This window comes from Myodes glareolus, chromosome X (assembly GCF_982192425.1).
Source record: "Myodes glareolus chromosome X, mMyoGla1.1, whole genome shotgun sequence".
Taxonomy (NCBI): domain Eukaryota; kingdom Metazoa; phylum Chordata; class Mammalia; order Rodentia; family Cricetidae; genus Myodes; species Myodes glareolus.
Window position 1 is genome coordinate 120937130 of NC_142053.1, and position 20167 is coordinate 120957296.

A 20167-nucleotide genomic window follows, 5' to 3' on the forward strand; every position below is an offset into this window, starting at 1 on the left:
TTATCTGCATTTTAGTTATTTCCAAATGTGTGATAAACAAAGCATAAAAACCCACTTAGTCCTAAAATAACTTTAGACATAGCCAAAAATATGTAAATGTGTTGATTTCTCAATACTGAGGTTCACTACAAATAGGAAACCAAAATGGTAGCTCAAGAACAGAAACTGGTGTTGCAGACTGAAGTTCATAGATCAGTTTAAGAACTTAGACTTATTACATACATGAAGAAAAAAGGAGAATGAGTATATCTACTTAAGAACATAAGGATGGCTAGATTGATAATTGGAGTAGTTAAGAAAACATCATCACATGACTTATATTAAAAGCTACTTTAGACCCAGGCAACCTAGCAGTAATGAAAGGTGAAACCAAAAGGTAGACATTTAAAATATTAATCAAGAGATATCTGGTTTTTGAGACCAAATATAGAATAGCCTGTGTAGGTGATCTTATCCAAGAAAATATGTTAAAAGGAAAAATTTTCATAGATTTTCATAGGGTAGTGTTTCATACAATACTAACAAAAAAGCATTGATATTGGAGATACAATTTCATCTTCTATTAGCATATAGAAATAGGTTTGAGTCCCTGCCCCTATACTCCAAGCCCCTAGACTTTAGATTATTAAGAGACCATTCAAATAGAAGATATGTTGACAATGTTAATATCTGTGAAACTACACAAAAAAGTTGATAAAATAATGATATATAAATCAATTTATTATATTCTGAATATTTTGCAATGGATAGTGTAATTGGAGACTGTTTTTTTATTTCTGGCCACTCAGATCCAAATAATCACACAGAAACTTCATTAACCACAAGACTGCTTGACTGATGACTTGGGAATATTTCTAGCAAACTCTTATATCTTAAATTAACTTATTTATATTATTTTATATTTTACCACAAGGCTCATGGTTTATTAGTAAGGTTCTGGCATCCATCTCCTTCAGCAGATACATGGCGTCTCTCTGGCTCCACCATCTTTTTCTCAGAATTCTGTTTAGTATTCCCACCTAGATCTATTATGGCCTACCATAGGCCTAAGCAACTTCTTATTAACCAATGGTAATAAAACATATTTGCAGCATTCAGAGAGGAATCCCACATTATCTCACCTTTTCTGTGTAAACAAAAAGGAAGTTTTTAACTTTGACATAGTAAAATTGCATATAACAAAAACAAGTATCAAGCAAGAATTACAGGTACAATATTTTTCGTTGTTGTTGTTTTCAAGACAAGGTTTCTCTGTAGCTTAAGTGCCTGTCTGGGAACTAGCTCTTGTAGACCAGGCTGGCTTCAAACTCACAGAAATCCACCTGCCTCTGTCTCCCAAGTGCTGGGATTAGAGGCTTGTGCCACCACCGCCCTGCTCAGTTACAATACTTTATGTATCTTATCTTTGTGAGCCTAAAGTTTCATATCCAATTTATCTTTTATAATAACTAAGAAAAATTATAACTATTTGTCTTCAACTCCATTGCAGACCCCAGAAAGATATAATATAGCATAAGTAAACAAGGAGTGCACTGTAAGCAACTTCCAAAATTATTGAATTGACAGAGACATCTTGCTGCCTGGACTGTCACCCAAAGTCTTCTGTAACTTTGGGGCCTATGCCTTAAGCCTACAGGCCCATAATATCTGGCAGACTTTTCCATAAAGCAGGAAATTTGAAAAGCTGTTTCACCTTTATTGACAGTTTGTCAGTTCTTCAAAATGTCTAGCTGTTTCTTTGGTGGAGGAGGTACCCCAAAGTACTGTCTCACCTTCTTTTGTCAAGTTTAGCAGTCATTTTTCTATGGGTCCTGCTTGTCCAGTTCATACAGCATACCATCAAGAAGTTCATACAAGAGCAGTTTCTTGCCCAAATGACTAGAGTTGCCACATTGAAGGTAAATTCAATAACAAATTTATTCATTGCTTATCAACCTCTTAAAGTAGATTGGTGCCATCCAAAGAAGATATGTCTCATTTCATTGTCAAGAAAAATCTAAGTTTTTAAAACATTTTAAAAATTCAAAGAAAACCCAATAATATAATGTGTAATATGTATAATCCAGACTCTATTAATTTTAAATATTTATTTTATTACCTTTACTCTTTTAATCTACAACATTCTGTACTCTTGTTTTTCTCTCTTAAGCCCATGTATATTTATTTAACATTGTGACCCATTCATGATGTAGGAGGCTCATCTGTCTATGTGTTACTTTCATTGGTTAATAAAGAAACTGCCTTGGCTTTTTGATAGGGCAGAATTTAGATAGGTGGAGTAGACCAAACAGGATGCTGGGAAGAAGGCAATGAGGCAGACGCCATGATTCCCCTTCCCAAGATGGACACTGGCTAGACTCATGCCGGTAAGCCATGACCTCATGGTGACATACAGATTATTAGATATGGGTTAGTCAAGCTGTGAGAGTTAGCTGATAAGAGACTAGAACTAATGGGCTAGGCAGTGTTTAAATGAGTGCAGTTTCCATGTAATTATTTCAAGTAAAGCTAGCCAGGCGGCCAGGCGCCGGGCATGATGAAAAGCAGCCTGCCGCTCCTTTTACACATTCAGAGGTCTTTTTTTTGTCTGAATTTATCTTATTGTAATTATTTTCTGACCAGGAGCATTTTTTTAAATGTTAAGTGGGCATGGCTAGAATTAACACTACAGCTTTGCCTGTTGACTCCATCCTGTCCAACATGGCAGAGGTATGTTCACTGCCTCTGTGAGTTATGTTCACCAGCCTACCTCTAGAAATGCAGTGGGTCTGTGTTGCAATTATTAAACTTTCAGCACTCTGCTCACAAACTTCATTTAAGTTCTCCATAGTCGGACCTCCCAAAAGAGCCAGAGTCATTGGTGCCACTAGCATAAATCAGGAAGCTATCTCTTAAAGAAGCCATGCCTCTGCTTGCAGAAAAAAATGAGACATGTTTATCATAGTCAAGAGCTTTGAGTGTAGTTATGTATGTACTGTCCCCACAAAAAATAAATAAAATAAAAAAAATCAGTTTTTTACAACAATTATATGATGAATACTGCACCAAATCTATATATAGAGAATTCTGTGTCATATTGCTAATAATTTAGTAAATGGGACCTTTTAGTTATATTTATATCTTCTCAAGACCAGTTGGAAAACAAGAAATAAATACATGAACAGCAATATCAACAAAAAATTCAATCCTGAAATTCAAAATGGAAATGAGAGATCAATAAAGAATTCAGGGCAACAAAATTTAAATAATGTTAGTAGGATTACACAAAAGAGAACAGGGGAATAACGGTAAAGTTCTAAGTTTTAGGTTATTAGCAAAAAATTCACTTTTTTGAGCCTCTGAGACAACTGATGAATAAAATTCAGGCTGGAATTTAGTTCAACATCTTATTAGGTCTTGAGTCCAGAAGATTTTTTTTGGAAAAACTCAAGGGGAGACAATGCTATAGGTTCATTATAAGACACTCTATGACTTTTAGAGCAAATGTATATAGAAAAGGCAGTATGGAATAGTATAAAGATTAGTGACCTAGAATATCATAGTAAACAATATAAAGCTTGTTATAAGAATTTTAGGAAATAACTTAGACACTGAGTAGTCTTGTCTGATTCATTTTCATGTTATTGATGCAAGTTTTTATATTTTATAATATACATTTAAGGTGGCATGAGTAGAGTCACCGGATATTTTCTATTTATAGATTTTTGGAGAAGATGACATATGAGTAAAGCAGCTTTGCTGAGTAACTGGGTCAAAAAGTAATACAGTTGGCTGAGATCAGAAGAGCAAACAGAAATAATAAATCAGGTAGAATATTAGGAAAGGGGAAGGAGGAAGGTAATTAAGGCACAACATCAATGTACAGTGGATCCAAACTTTGAAATATACTGGTATCTACCTTGGTATCACGGGTCTTTCACAAGAATTGATAATTGAACAGCACCTACAGAGTTTTGTTATAATTATAATGGAGAGTAGACTGTATATTCAGATTGTTAGTGTGCATACAAAGTCCATAAACACAATCATAACTGTGCATCAGTAGCTAACCATTCATCATCTTGAAAATGATTCTCTCATATTATTTTTTTCTATAGTCTGGCATAGGAAACAAGCTCAAATAGTATCAAAACTGAAATAAATTTAAGTTCCAAGATTATTAAAGTGAGTTTGTATACATCAAAGGCATTTTTGAAAAACATACACATTCATGAAGTTTCATTTTTAAATGATAGAAATTTTCTGGACTGTGCTGATCACATTATCTCTTCTACAATACTGGAAAACGTTGGTATTTTTTGAAAGAGGGGAGGTTTAGGGAATGCAAATTATATGTTAACCAAATTATTAAAAACAATTCTTGCATCAATATAATACTTTAAACAAGGCCCTGGTTTCAGAATTGGAAATTTTTGTTAATCCATTATTCATTATTCTTAAATAGGTCGTTGAACATAAAAAAAAATCACACATTTGCCGTGAATTTCTTAGAGAAAACTGTATATTAAGGTTACCAAATCATTGAAAAGAAAAGTTTTCATTTATAAAAGAATTTCAGCAACTAAATGAAAACTTGTGATCAATTTAAAGAACTAAGTACAGAAGTGTGCATAAAAGAGCTAGGCACGTTTGAACACTGACCAAAGATCTGATATGTGAAATAATGTTTCAGTTGAGAAATTATATGTTTTAAAGCTTATTTTAAACATTATCACTTAATTCATATTATATTTATCTTAGCTACTGTTCTATTGATGTGAAGAGACACCATGACCAATTCTATTATTATTATTATTATTATTATTATTATTATTATTATTATTTGAGATAGACTATCCTGAAACTCACTATGTAGACCAGGTTCTGCATTCCAAGTGGTGGGATTAAAAACATGTATCCCTGCACCCAGTGACCAAGGAAATTCTTATAAAAGAAAGAATTTAATTGAAGGCTTGCTTAGAGTTTCAGAGGGTTAGTCCATTTTGATTATGATAGGAAACAGACAGGCATGGTGCTAGCTAGAGCAATAGCTCGGAGCTTTACATCCTGATCCGCAGGCAGCAGAGAGAGAAAGACACATAATGGTTTTGGTATGAGACTTTGAAAGTTCAAAGCCCACTTCAAGTGACACACTCAAACAAAATCACACTTTCTATTCCTTCTAATCCTTCTGAAACAGTTTGTACACGCTAGTAAATCAAGTATTCAAATATATGAGCCTGCGTGGATCATTCTTATACAAGCCATCACATTGATCCTTTATAACATATTTAATTATATTCTTTGTACATGTTAAATGTGTATTATGAAGGCATTTTAATATAAGTATACAATATACTTTCTTTAAAAATTCCTATAAAGAATCACACACTGAATGTTTTCTGATAAAATGAAATGATACCTGAGAGTTACTTCAAGTTATTGAAACCAAATTAAGAGGGTTAATGGAGTTGTTATTAAAATATGGTCTAAAAGTCTACAGCATCACTATCACCTGAAAACATTCAGAGATACAAATTATCAGCCTGATTCAGAGTTCCTTAACTCTATATTTTGGTTTACAGGCAATTTTGATGCAAAATCAATTTTAAGACTACCTGTAAAAATAATAGTGGCTATAATATGATAAATATTGAAGTTTTAGACTAAGTAAATGAAAAAAGTGTGCAGTATCACATTTGGACACATCCAAATAAAAAGATCAAAGAAAAATATTGTGAAGAAATAAAGGAAAATCAAAAGAAGAAAGTGCTTACATCAATTTACTTCCAGTACCACACCGAAAAATATTAACTTTTCAGCAGAAAAGTCTGGTAAGTAGAAGGTTATTTGTTGAATTTTTAGAGGTTTGAATGTTCAAGGTCAGACTGCCAGCAGGTTTGGTTGTCTGATAGAGGCTGTGCTTTCTTGAAGTAAGGAATTCTGGCTCTGACTTATTGGAAGTTCAATGACGAATGGGCTCATCATGAAGTCTTTTTCTACAAAGTCCTTTATCCCATTCAGGAGGGAGGGACTCACTTAAAAATTACTATTACATTCAAGCAATACATGAATTTTAGAAAGGACTTCTTCAAACTATAGTATAAATGCTGTCACATGAAGGTGTTGAATTTATTATGTGAATTCACAGAGACTGTGGTAGCATGCACAGGGTCTGCACAGGTCTGCACTAAGTCTTCTGCATGTATATTATGGTTTTTAGTTCAGAGGTTTTGTGGAATTCCTGACTGTGTGAATGAGTCTGTCCCTCTTTCTTGTTCTTTCTCTTATGTTCTTTTTCTTCTGCTTATTTGTTTGTTTTGCCCAATTCCAGTTAGTTTTGTTTTATTTTATATTTTACTTTATTATTATCGCCTAGAAACCTGCTACATTCTAGTGAAAGACAGAAATGGGGTTGATGTAGATGGAAGGGGAGGTGGAAAGAAACTGGGAGGAGTAGAGAGAGGAGAAATGTAATCAGGATGTAGTATGAGAAAAAATATAAAAGAAAAAACTGAAAAGATACACACACTCACGAGAATTTCTGAAATTGGATTAGCATCAATATATTTTAAAATGTTTTCATGTGATTCCAATATGTAGGTGATATTAGACTTGATTGGCTTCTGTTCCTTTTGCTTTCCTAGCTAGCGTGGTCCACATTAATCATGTTCATATCTACATTTCCCAATTCATACTCAGTCATTATCTCTTGCTCTTTTTTCAAAGCCATTTACATGGGTATGACTTCTTATCTGTTCGGTCCAAAACACTTTACTGAGGTATTTTGTTTTGGCAGGGTTTCTCTCGGTAGACTTAGCTGTCCTGGAACTAGCTTTGCAGACCAAGTTGGCCTCAAACTCCCATAGATCTGCCTGCCTTTGTCTTCTGAGTTCTGGGGTTAAAGGCATGTGCATATTTAGTGAATATTTAGGAAGACTCCCTAGCCTACTTCCTTATTTCTAGACAGTTCCCTATCTCCTGCTTTCAATGGCTGTTTGCCTTCTTGTTGTGCAGAAATTTCTTTACCAATTTTCTGTTATTTTTTTTCTGTAAACACTACTCTAAATTTGCATTCTCTCTTCAGAGATCCTAGTTTGGGATTTAGCACCCTTTATTTTGATTTCCACTATCTCACTCAAGACTTACAATTGATTATTCCAACAAGAAATTCATTCCATGATGCAGAACCATTCAGTCAACTTCTCAGTAACTTATCCAACCACATCTGTGTAAATAGTCCATCTCATTGTGTCATTAAACTCTTCTACACAACCATTTAGTTGTTACTATGAGTATGGACTTTGAGACAATCGTATGGTGTTCGAAATCATGGCTCATTCACACAATGACTTTAGGTAAATGAATTCATTTCTCTGCAACTGAGTTCCACAAATATATGAGCCCATGTAGTAAACACTTACTCACAAAGAAGGTGGTATTTGGAAGAAGTACAACATTTAAAATTTAGGCATAATGGAAATTCTTTTGGTCTGTGGAGAAAATGTACTTTAAAGGGATAATTGGACTGCAGTCAATTCTTCTCCCTCTGTCCTTTGTGTCCTGTCCTTTTGTGATTATGATGTGCTAGGATTTCAAGGACCAATATCAATAGGGTCAACCTGCCAGGAAGTGAAACCTCTGAAACTGTAGGCCAAAGGAAACCTTCTCATCATTCAATTTGCTCAGATAATTTGTAGTAACAGGGAATGACCAAGCTGTGAATAATAAAAGCTTCTTCACGAAATTGTTATGAAGATTAAATAAAGTATTTTATGTGAAGGGGTTAAAATATTGCCTACCATGTAATAAATTTTCTATTTGTTGTTACTACTGCTATTATTATAATCATTTTTCAAAATTTCTTATCTCAGTGAAGAAAATAATTACCTAATTAGTTATAGAAGGTAGAAATTTGAGTACCATTCTTACCTCATTGCATCTTACTCCTCCCCATACATTGTGATTTTACTCAGTTTCTTTACAAATGTTTATACTTGACATCACCATGGTTGGGCCAAATATATGCGTATTTCTAATCAGTGAGAAAAGATTGTGCATATCCATCTTCTCCCGTCATAGTAATCATTGTCATTCAATTCATAGTTGCAAAGTGGCAGCAGTTAGAGGATAATTGGTCAGAATATAATACTGAAATCATCAGACCCTGCAAATCAAGGATCTTTTTAAAAGAATTGGTTGTTAGATATTTGCAAATACACCACTCTTTTGCACCCTTGCGACTTCTCCATCAAATTACTACAAAGTACATTGATTGTTTATATTGCCTCTGTTCTTGGGCTACTCTGATCTTTTCTTTTTACTAATACTAGAAGAAAAAAATATTTCTAAAACACTAATCTCATCATGTCACCACCACTCTTCAGATTAAATAATTCAGTGTCTCTTCGTTTCCCTTAGGTTAAAAGCATAAAACTTTCAGATAGCATGCATAACCTGTACTGATTCTGTCAGTATACCATTTTCATGCTCTGGGCACTCACCTCTCTTTTATATGAAAAGACTTTATTACCACAAACACATGTAAGTCTCTGCCTGGGGCATTTTTCAACCTAGTTAGAAGACAAAAAGTGTCAGAGAGTTGATTCTCAGGAGAACAGCCTCAACCTAAAAAACGAAAAGGAGTCATATGGAATTAAATAAATGTATATATCCTATCTTCTCTATTCTAAACACTCAGAGGTGTTTAGTGGGTTGAGTTCCAGTTTACAGCAGCCAGAATCGACTGTTATTCCTGAGATCACCTCCCAAATGAAATACAGTCTTTTAATTTGTTATCTCAGGGTCTGTTTTCAAAGGGGCCTAAGTAAAACATCATCAGTCAGTGCTTGCCTGTGCTCTACTTTAAGCCTGTCATCTCATCCCTCTCCTCGCCCTATAATTCAAGATGTACAGAACAACTTTACATATAATTTTCCAAATGTAACATTGTGCTTGATGCTTTCATAGCCTGCTCAGGTGGTGTTTACTTTAATCTGGACCAGACAATGTCAACTCTATGTTCTTCATCTAATAACTTCAGCCTACCCTTCTAATCACATCTCTGTATTCAATTTATCCTTGATCACTGCTACCTCTTTTCACCGGTACAGGACTCTGATAAGTTAAGTCACCTCTTCCTCACAAAACTACTCCAAAATGGGTGGTGGGTTCCTTCTAGCATCCTCTTCTTCAACAATCTATCCACTCTGCTCTTAACTCTGTCTTGCCAAATACAATCATTTCAATAAAGATTTTGTGAGAGCATACTTTTTTCCTGACCCTTTGTCTCCTGTGTTCTCATCCTTAGAATAAGTATTCAATAAGGAGCGGATACTCAGTAGCAACTGCTCTCATGTACTTGCCCATGGCTGTTGTCTAATTGCAAACATTATCAGAAAATAAGCTATTTGCATAAATATAGCCAAACACATATTTTGCTTTAGTGCTTTTGATATGTTTTACAAAAATTTTGTAGCTTTTAGTCCTGACATTTTCTTATTATCGCTGCATTTCAATATTACCTCTTGGCTTTGCAATTAAGGAAATTCTTAGAAGTTTGAAGAAATAAGCTTGTACTATTTACAAGTGGCAAAACATCCAGGGCACTGCTTAATCCTCCAATTCTCTCTGGAAGGGGTTACTCAGCTGTGACTTCAGATCTGCCTTTTCTGGAAGAGCTAGCCTTCTTGTTATCCTCCCAATTATATTTTGTGTCCTCTATGTGTTTTGTTGTTTGTTTTGTTTCATGTCTGTTTTTAAGGAAGTGTCTTACTATGTAGATTAGGCTGACCTTTAACCCAGAAATTTGCTTGACTTCTGAGTGTTATGATTAAAGGTATGCCCAGACTACTGTATATGCTCTGTTGAACATATTGCCTTATAGAATTTCAGCGTGAAAACTCTAGGAGGTTGATGCATGATCCTTCTCCAGAAAGATGCCCTAGAGGCTACTCTCCACTTACTATGTAGACAAGCCCTGGTAAGGAAAGACTTGTTCTGCTTCCAGAAATGTGTCCTACCTAGGTAGAAAGCAGAATTTCTCAAAGGTTGTACAATAATTATAATGTGGATATACTGTGATTCTGGGACCCAGATGTATTGTAAGTAAATAAATTCAGTTAAAAACATTCTGAGTACTTACTAAAGGACCAGTGGTAGGGACTAAGTCTTTTCATATAGTCCCTTACTCTTGGAAAATTATTATTTTCACATATTAAGAATATTAAAGAAAATTTTTACCTTTATATCTTAAGGATAATTAAGCATTTGTCCAGTTTATATGAAATAAGTATATACAAAGTCATAGCATAGGAATTAATCTTACACCTAAGTAGACAAATATGTGACTTTCCTGGTTATCTGCTCACATGTTATAGGTGATTTCCATCCATGTCTGAACCCCTTAGTGGAAAGTATCTAGAAGCCTCTGTTCTTTTATCTTTTTCTGCATATTTTGTTGACACCCAGGGAGTTGAGATGATCAATAAATTACATGGGAGAAGCAAAACTTAGGCACAAAACACTAACATGAAGTTGAGGCACATGAAGGAGAGGGTTTGAAAATAGGCAGTGGTTCAAGAAAATCGTGACACCTGAAATTTTAAAAGAAGAGTGTGCAGAAAAAAGTAACTTAGCAAAAAATGGAAGTATCAATGTTAAGAACTTCAGAAAGCCCTAGGAAGTTTACATAAGCAAATAATAAAATGCAAATGTGCCAGTTGTATTACTACCAGCATGAAAAGCTAAGGATGATGGCTGTAGTAAAGGAAGATAAGGAATTCCTATAGCAATGTGTGTCACCCCAAAAGTCTGGAGCCAGACATCCTGAATCAAATAGTAACCAAATAGTTGTGATGAGTTATTTAATATCTTTAAGTCACAGGTTTCTTATCTTTTAGTAACAACAGAAGCAGTACATCATTATTTTTGATTGTTAATAAAAATATTTTGTATGAAAAAAAGATAAATAAAAAGACAAAAACGTCATTTCCACAGTTTTAGTGACCCATGATTTGTATGACACACATTCCTGTATATGCCTTAAAGGAAAAAAAACACGAAGCATTAAAGATCAAAATTGTAAGGTGCTCTTGATTGTAATATACAACCTTTTGGGAGAAGAGTATTTTTCCAAAAAAGAGTGTCTGAGCATTGATAAAACTAGGAAAGTAGAAGTATTCAACACACAGGGATTCTAGTAAAATGATACAGACCAAATGTGTGAAAACCACTTATAACACCAACTGATACCAGGTAAATGTTGCCTACAGTTCCATGGATGTGAGACCATAGGGTTTGTTTTATTTGTAACACTTTGAGGTATGAACATAGAAGTTTCTCCAAATATGCTTCCCACCTTCAGCTGTGACTTTCTACCAGCAAGAAACCTTAATATCTAAAATGTCATGATGCCAGAATGAGTCATTTCTCATGTTGCAAAGGTAGTATCTGATAAGTGCTTATATGTGGAGTTGAGGGAATAAGGTAGATAGGGTACTGAGTATGCTTGTAATGATTGTTTTACAATGTGTACTTATCCAAAAGCAATATTTCTCTACCTTAAATACATACAGTTAAAATAAGAAGATATGACTTAAGTACAACATAAAATAAAATAAACTAGCCTTTTTTTTTAATCAGCATCTGTTTTCCCACCTTTACTACATTTTTTTTGCATCAGAATTTCTTACTATTTACTACTTCGAAAGATTTATTTCAATTATTTTCTTTTAAAGTAAATTTTATTAAATTATAAAAGTTTCCATTTCCGTCCCTCTTCCAAACACCCTCCCACTCCCCCCACTCCCTCTCCTCCTCCCTCTTCGTCCCTTAGGGCAGTCAGGGTTTCCTGCCCTGTGGGAAGTTCCAGTTCCTCCCCTCTACCTCCAGGTCCAGGAAGGTGAGTGTCCAAACAGACTGGATCCCCAAAATCCAGTATATGCAGAGGACACAGGTCCCAGTATCATAGTCAATGGCTTTTCAGAAAGACTTCGGGCCAGCCACATTCAGAGAATCCGGCCAAATTCCGAGAATCTGGTTAGATCACCTCCTCGTTCAGTCCCAGTCCAACTGGCCTTGGTAAACTCTCATTAGATCCGTTCCCTTGTATCAGTGGGTGATAGCATCCCTCTCAGTACTGATTTCGTTTTTCTTGTTCTTCCTCCTTCTGCTCCTCATTTGGACCTCGGGGGGCTCAGTCCGGTGCTCCAATGTGGGTCTCCATCTGTATCGCCGTCCTTCGCCAGATGAAGGATCTATGGTGATAAGCAAAATATACATCAGTATGGTTATGGGCCACGGCCGATTCAGGCACCCTCTCCTCTGTCCAGAGAACAATCTGGGGGATCTCTCCTTGGACCTGGGATCCCATATATAATCAAGTCTCCTGTAAACCCTAAAATGACTCCCTTAGTTGAAATATATTCTCCCCTGATGCCATATTCATCCTTCCTCCCTCCCCCCCCATCCCAGGCCACCGAGCTTTCCCCATTCCTCCCCTACTCCCTTCCCTCTAATCCTCTCCCCTTCCATCAACCCTCCCACCCACCCATACACCCGAGGTTACCTGGGACTCTTGACTATTTCCTACCTCCTGGTGGATAGCTAAATAATCTTCATCAGGTTCGTCTTCTTATTTAGCTTCTCTAGGATCACGAATAATAGACTCAAAGACCTTTAACTATGGTTAGAATCCACTTATGAGTGAATACATACCATATTCCTCTTTTTGGGTCTGGCTTACCTCACTCAGTAAAGCGTTTTCTATTTCCATCCGTTTGCATGCAAAATTCAAGATGTCATTGTTTTTTACCGCTGAGTAAAACTCTAATGTGTATATGTTCCACACCTTTTTTAACCATTTTTCTATTGAGGGGCACCTAGGCTGTTTCCAGGTTCTGGCTATTACAAATAGTGCTGCTATGAACATAGTAGAACAAATGCTTTTGTAGTATGTCAGGGAATCTTTAGGGTATATTCCCAAGAGTGGAATTGCTGGGTCCTGAGGGAGGTTGACTCCCAGTTTCCTGAGAAACCGCCACACTGATTTCCACAGTGGCTGCACGAGTTTGCATTCCCACCAACAAAGGATGAGTGTTCCCCTCACCCCACATCCTCTCCAGCATAGGCTATCATTGGTGTTTTTGACTTTAGCTATTCTGACAGGTGTAAGATGGTATCTCAAAGTGGTTTTGATTTGCATTTCCCTGATCGCTAAGGAGGTTGAGCATGACCTTAAGTGTCTTCTGGCCATTCGAAGTTCATCTGTTGTGAATTCTCTGTTAAGTTCAGTACCCCATTTTTTAATTGGGTTAATTAGAGTTTTAGTGCCTAGTTTCTTGAGTTCTTTGTATATTTTGGAGATCAGACCTTTGTCTGATGAGGGGTTGGTGAAGATCTTCTCCCAGTCAGAAGGCAGCCTTTTTGTCCTACTGACAGTGTCCTTTGCTTTACAGAAGCTTCTCAGTTTCAGTAGATCCCATTTATTCATTGTTTCTCTTATTGTCTGTGCTGCTGGGGTCCTACTTAGGAAGAGGCCTCCTGTGCCTATATCTTGTAGACTACTTCCCACTTTCTCTTCTATCAGGTTCAAAGTGGACGGATTAATGTTGATGTCTTTAATCCATTTGGACTTGAGTTTTGTGCATGGTGATAGATATGGATCTACTTTCATTTTTTTACAGGTTGACATCCAGTTATGCCAGCACCATTTGTTAAAGATGCTTTCCTTCTTCCATTGTATACCTTTAGCTCCCTTGTCGAAAATTAGGTGTTCATAAGTTTGTGGGTTAATATCTGGGTCTTCTATTCGATTCCATAGGTCGACGTCTCTGTTCTTATGCCAATACCAAGCTGTTTTCAATACTGTAGCTCTATAATAGAGTTTGAAGTCAGGGATGGTAATGCCTCCAGAAGTTCTTTTATTGTATAAGATTGTTTTGGCTATCCTGGGTTTTTTGTTTTGCCATATAAACTTGATTATTGTTCTCTCAAGGTCTGTGAAGAAGTTTGATGGGATTTTGATGGGGATTGCAATTTCAATTATTTTATTTTAAACTTTTGGGGGTTTTGTCTGCATGTATTTTTGTGTATCACATGTGTGCCTAGTGTCCGTAGAGGCAAGAAAAGGATTTTGGATCCCCTGGGAACTGTAGTTACGATTGGTTATGTATCACAATATGGGTGATGGGAACTGAATCCCATTGCTCTTCAATAGCAATAAGTGCTCTTAACCTCTATGCCATCTCTCTAGCACCTAAATGCATATTTAAAAAAACATATTTCTGACATGTTTAAATGGCATAAAGGAGAAACCAGTGAAAGTTTACAAGTGAACTTGTAAAAATGGCTTAGAATATAAAATTGTTCTAAATAACTGGGGGAGGGGGGAGAGTTTCCTCCCTTGTTCAAGCTTGAAACTTGTGTCTGAACTATTCAGACTTGAAATTCGCATCATAAAAAAGAAACTTAGAGATCAAAACTCAGCTATGAAATTGTTATTATTACAAGAACTCTACATTAAGTATGAGCAAAGTATCTGTAACAATGCCAAACTTCATAAAGTATAATGATTAAAGCTTTCAGAAGAGTAGATATGTGACTTCAGGCAAATATTTAATATCTATCACACATCCAAAAAATCACAGATCAAACTATACATGTGATACTTAATTTCAGTATTTTTAAAATATTCTTTATGTTTGCCTGTTTAATTTAAAAACATTAAACTCTGAATGAACTTAAGCTTTTCTATTAATTCTTCAATACAAGGTGTCTTATAAATCCTATTTTTACTTACGTTAGCACTTTGTAAATACACAGAAAAATAAGAAAATAGGAAATGACATCATCTAGCGAAGACAAATCTCTGCTATAAACTTTTCATTACAAAATGCAGGATAATGCACTAAGGTTTTTTTCCTTAAAATTCACCAAGATTTAATAAACACACATAATGAAAAACAGACATAGAGAGTACAAAGTATTTTGTTCATAAAGATGTAATAGCTCCTGTGACAATCCACAAAAAAACACAAGTAAATTGCCTCAAATAACTTTACATATTTGATTATAACTTTTTATTATAATTTTATAAATTTTAATATTTTAAATAAAATTATAAATTTTCATTATAATAAACCTATTTAATAGACTAATTCTCTATTAACTCTAGTTTTTGTAAAATACTAGTTTCAATGAATGACAATTTTCCCTATGTTCAGTATAATATAAAACTGAAACAATTATTTTCTTATGTGAGATGATTCAGCTCGAGTCTGTTGAATTTCTAAGTCTGACTTACTTCCTCAATATGAAAGTTACATCTTTTTACTGCAAATTACCTAATTTCATTCTTCTCCACACATGTTTTCTCATCTGTGAATTCTAGAGTTTATATAAATACATAAAGTCATGTACATATGCACCTACATATATAAAGATATACATGTAAGTATAAGACAGGAAGACTCAAGTGAGTCTGAAGAAATAGATGAAAATAGTGGGAGGCAGGAGAAAGAAGATGAGGGTGAGTATGGTCAATACATATGATATACTTGTATGAAAATATCTTCATAAAATCTATCATTGTGGATAATAAATACATAGACCAATAAAATTTATGTTATAAAAAGGAATCTGATGTCTAACATAGCTATAATTAGAAACTGCATTGGGAGATTTAAATTACATTAGAAGGATAGATCTTATATTGTGTTCTTGCTAAAAAAAAATGCACTAAGGACTATAAGGAAGTAGAGGTATGTTTAGTACCTTGTTTGTGATGATGCTATTATAATATATGAATATTTTAAAGATAATTCAAATGTTCATTTTAAATGTATACAATTTTCTGTAAAATATAATGCCCCAATAAAGTCAAAAATGTAAATATAGTAATTAAAAGATATCATGCTATTAAAAGGAATTTTATAAATATTTTACAAATAGAATATGAATAAATATGTATCAATATAGAAATAATTACTTTTAAAATAGATCCAAAAATGTATGACAAAAGTATTCTGTTTTAAAAAGGTAATACTAACAGATAGTGAAAACTGATTTTGTGCTTAAATGTTAGTGGAAATATTTTATATTTTAAAATATTACAGTTGAAAAGACATGACTACAGGAAAGGGAGTGGTTGCAGAAAAGGGCCTTAGTGAGAGAATGAAGGGGGATGAGAACGGAGGAGAAGAGAGGGAAGGGCAAAGTAAAAATGACTGAAATTCCTTAGATAGATGTATGAATCTCTCAAAAGTTAAAAGAAAGAAAAATAATTAGGGTTTCATCATGTAAAATATCAATATAGCACTAATGTATGCATATGTATGGGTTAAAGATAAAAATTGAAACAAACGTAAATGTTTGAAACAGTTTCTTCTGAAATCTAGAAGGCTTGTATCCCAAACCATCACAGTGGTTGCAAGCACGAACACTGATCAAGAGGACACAATATTTAGAGATAAGATCTCCTCAGTGTTAAGAATTGGGGTTCAGAGCCAGACTTTCCACATTTCTTCTTTGTATTGCCTAGACAGGTGACTTCAAGCAAGTTACTTTATTTCTCTCTGCCTATATATTTTTAACTCTATATTGGTGTTGAACAATTCTCTACTTCATAGATTATTTCATAAAAATTAAGTAAATTAGTAAAATTAGAAAAGTACTTATCACAGAGCAAGTGTTATAGAATACTTGTATTTTGTAATATTAGAATAATAGATTATATAATCTAGGTATATTTCAAAATGATAGATATCTATGTGTAACAAAGACCATGGGAAAAGCTAAAAATTAGTCTGAGTGAAAACTATGCTATATAATGGATTAACATTCTTAAATTAAAAAATCTTCTGTAAGCCATTAAGAAAAGTCTGATTTAGTATCACAAACTGGAAATGGCTGAACACTGCATCCAATGCTAGCTTTGAAAGATGGACAAGCTGCTTTGGGGGCTTCCCCCTTTTACATATGACCTCTTCTTTTCTGCTCAGCTTTTGACCTTTTCCAAAATCAGTTTCTGGGATACAGTAACTCAAGCTGAAGCCATCCCATTTTACTCCAGCCCACAGAGATGAGAAAAGGACAAACAGCTCCACGACCTCTTCCTTGAAAAGATGACCTCTAGAATTTTCACACAAGACTTTTTTCAAATCACATGACAACATATAACTGCTTAAAAAGCTAGGAAATATCTTCTTCTTCTTTTTTTTTCCCGTGTCTGTATCCTTAGCTGTCAATTGATACTCTTGATACTAAAGAACAAAGCCATTAGTGAGAAAGTGTCTCTGGAATTAACTCAGTATTATTTGGCATGAGTAAGGGAAAAATCCAGTAATTAAATATGCATGCATGAGACATCTAGTTTCACACACTAGTTTTCTTACTATTGTACAATACAAGCTTTTTGAAGGGTGTACATGCCAACCTGCCCATTGTATTCTAGCAAAATATATGATGAAAATAATCAGATTCAAAGGGAAACCTAGGTGAATTGATTAACAAAGGTGTATGCTGTACCTAAGACTACTGAAAAATAGAAAAATTACTAACTTTTGGGTTGTAAACTGGAGTGTGGCCACAGATGGAGCATCTGTAAATGAACATGTAGAGGGGGAACAAGGGGATGGTGATGGGATTGTGTAAGAAGAGGAAGGGAAGGAAGAATTTAAAAAGTAAATCAAATACCTAGTTCTTTTTAGAGTCCAGTAGCAAAATAGCTAACTTTTATATTTTTATTTATTGACTTTTAATTTTTGTATGGTTTATTTTGATCATATTATTTCCCTTTCCCTAACTAACTCCTCCCATATCCTCACTACCTTCCTACTCGCTCAATCTCTCTCTCTCTCTCTCTCTCTCTCTCTCTCTCTCTCTCTCTCTCTCAAAAAGTCAAAAGAAACCAGCAAACAACACAAAGATTACTAATCCAAACCAAACCAAATCAACAAAAACAACAAAAGGACACAAAAACATGGAATTCATTTTGTGTTGGCCAACTGTTCTGGAATGATACCCATCCTGCAGTGTAGATGGTATGTCCAGTAACATTGTATTTTAAAAAACTGATTTTCCCTCTTCCTAGCAGGAATCAATTGCAAATAGCTTACAGGTTAGTATTGGGACTTTGAGCCCACATTTCCCTTTCCCCATGAATATCTAACTTTCATGCATTGTACAAAATAAGCAACTTGCAGCACTATTTCGTTTAATCTCTGAAATTCCCTAACAATAAGCACCATTATTATCCTGTTTATACAGATAAGAAAACTATAGGATAGAAATATCAGTTTTCCTATGTCACAAATAACAAAACAGGATATCAAAACTAACAAGCTTAGTTCCAAAGTTTGTCGTTTTGTTGTGTTGTAACTAGAGAATGAGACAATAAAAAGAGAGAGAAAAAAATCCCGAGACTGTCAACTTTGAAAACATAGCAGGTCATTTATTTTCTTCATTCTTTTGTGTCTAAATTTTTTTTATTGGAGAATTGTTACTTGTAATAACAAAAACGGTAAAATAAAACTCAAGTGTCACTAACACGTATTATATCAATTCATGTTGCAGACAGAGGTTTGACTTGTTAATAAATCTGTGCTCATGCATAATTTATTGCATATTATCTGAAGCAATGTAAGCTGTTCTCTTGTTTGCCCACGGGAAAGAGAAAAAAAACATTTCCTACTTCATTGTTAAATTATGCTCCTGATTTTCTCATCAGAATGCTTGACAGCTAATAACTGTAGCTATTCACAGACACATGAATTTACTATACTAATATCTAGTGTCCTAAATGTAGGACATTTGTAGTATAAGAGGAATGACAAGTTAATGAGTTTTTTCTTCTTAGCTGACGTTACATCCAATAAATAAGAACAATTTTTGTACACTGCAGAACACATAGTAGGCACATGATACTCTGTCAGCTTTCTTGTCATTGTGGCAAAATACTGGGCATACACAATGAAGAAAAGGAGATTTACTTAGGCTCATACTTTAAAGGTCCACCATGGTAGAAGGATATGTCAGAGCAGAATAGCTCCAATCCCAGTGGCAATGAAGCAAAAATAAACCATCTGTGCATGTACAGACTGGCTCTCTCTATTTCTCCATTTTATTCCATCGCATCCAACAGTGTCCCGAGTAGTCCCACTCACGTTAGTGACTTAGTTAACCTTCTCAGCACATATCCTCATATACACACCCGGGTCCTTCTCAGTCCAGTCAAAGTATCAAATCACGGTTATCTGTCATAGATAGTTATAGCCTGGAAAAGTAGCATTCTTTATATTTCAAGCTGGGATTTGGACCCTACTACATAGCATCTCATTCCAAAAATACTTTTGCAGCATAGGTCTAATGTGAGGTATAATATTAGAGTGATTGAGCAAATAGTGAAAGAATGCAGACAAAATCTCTGTATACTCAGAGATTATCAGAAATTAAAACCCTTAAGCTATGATGAAAGGCAATGAAAGCAAAGCTAGCACACTGTCAAGTTTTGCTTATTCCATGAGCTAACAATAATTTTTGCATTGAAATGACTAGAAACATGCAAAACAATATTTCATGATATTTGAAGACTATATAAAATAGAAGTTGAGAAGTCATAACTAAAATTTTATTCCTTCAAGTATTTACAGAATATTTTAATTGAATGATTATGAAAACTGAAACTTTAGATGTTAATGGAAGGCATGGTATTCCTCTCTTACACTTTATTAACAATTATAATAATACTTCTAAGGTTAGGATGATCAGAGGAAGCCCTGAGTGAATGAAATACTGAATAACTGTGTGATCCTAGCTCCAAATCTTCAGATTTTAGCACATAACCTGGAGTAACTACAGAAATGAGGAATGTGAAAAAGGGACCACTGCCAAGAACAGAGCGGAGTTACAGGATACAAGGGATCGCATGGGGGAATCGGAAAAGTAGAAGGCTATAGTTATGAAGGGGGAGGGAGATAAATATAGAAGTAAAAATGGTTAAGAAGTGGTAAAATGTCTAAAATAGTTATAAAAATCATATTATTAATTACTTGAAAAGTCTTCTAATATTTATAATTCTCTCTATAAATATGCATATAAGGTAAAATGAAATTTTCTCAACTGGGCTAACAATGTTCCCTCCAAGCCAAAGGCCATTTAACAAAAACCCAGCACCATACATGAGAAACTC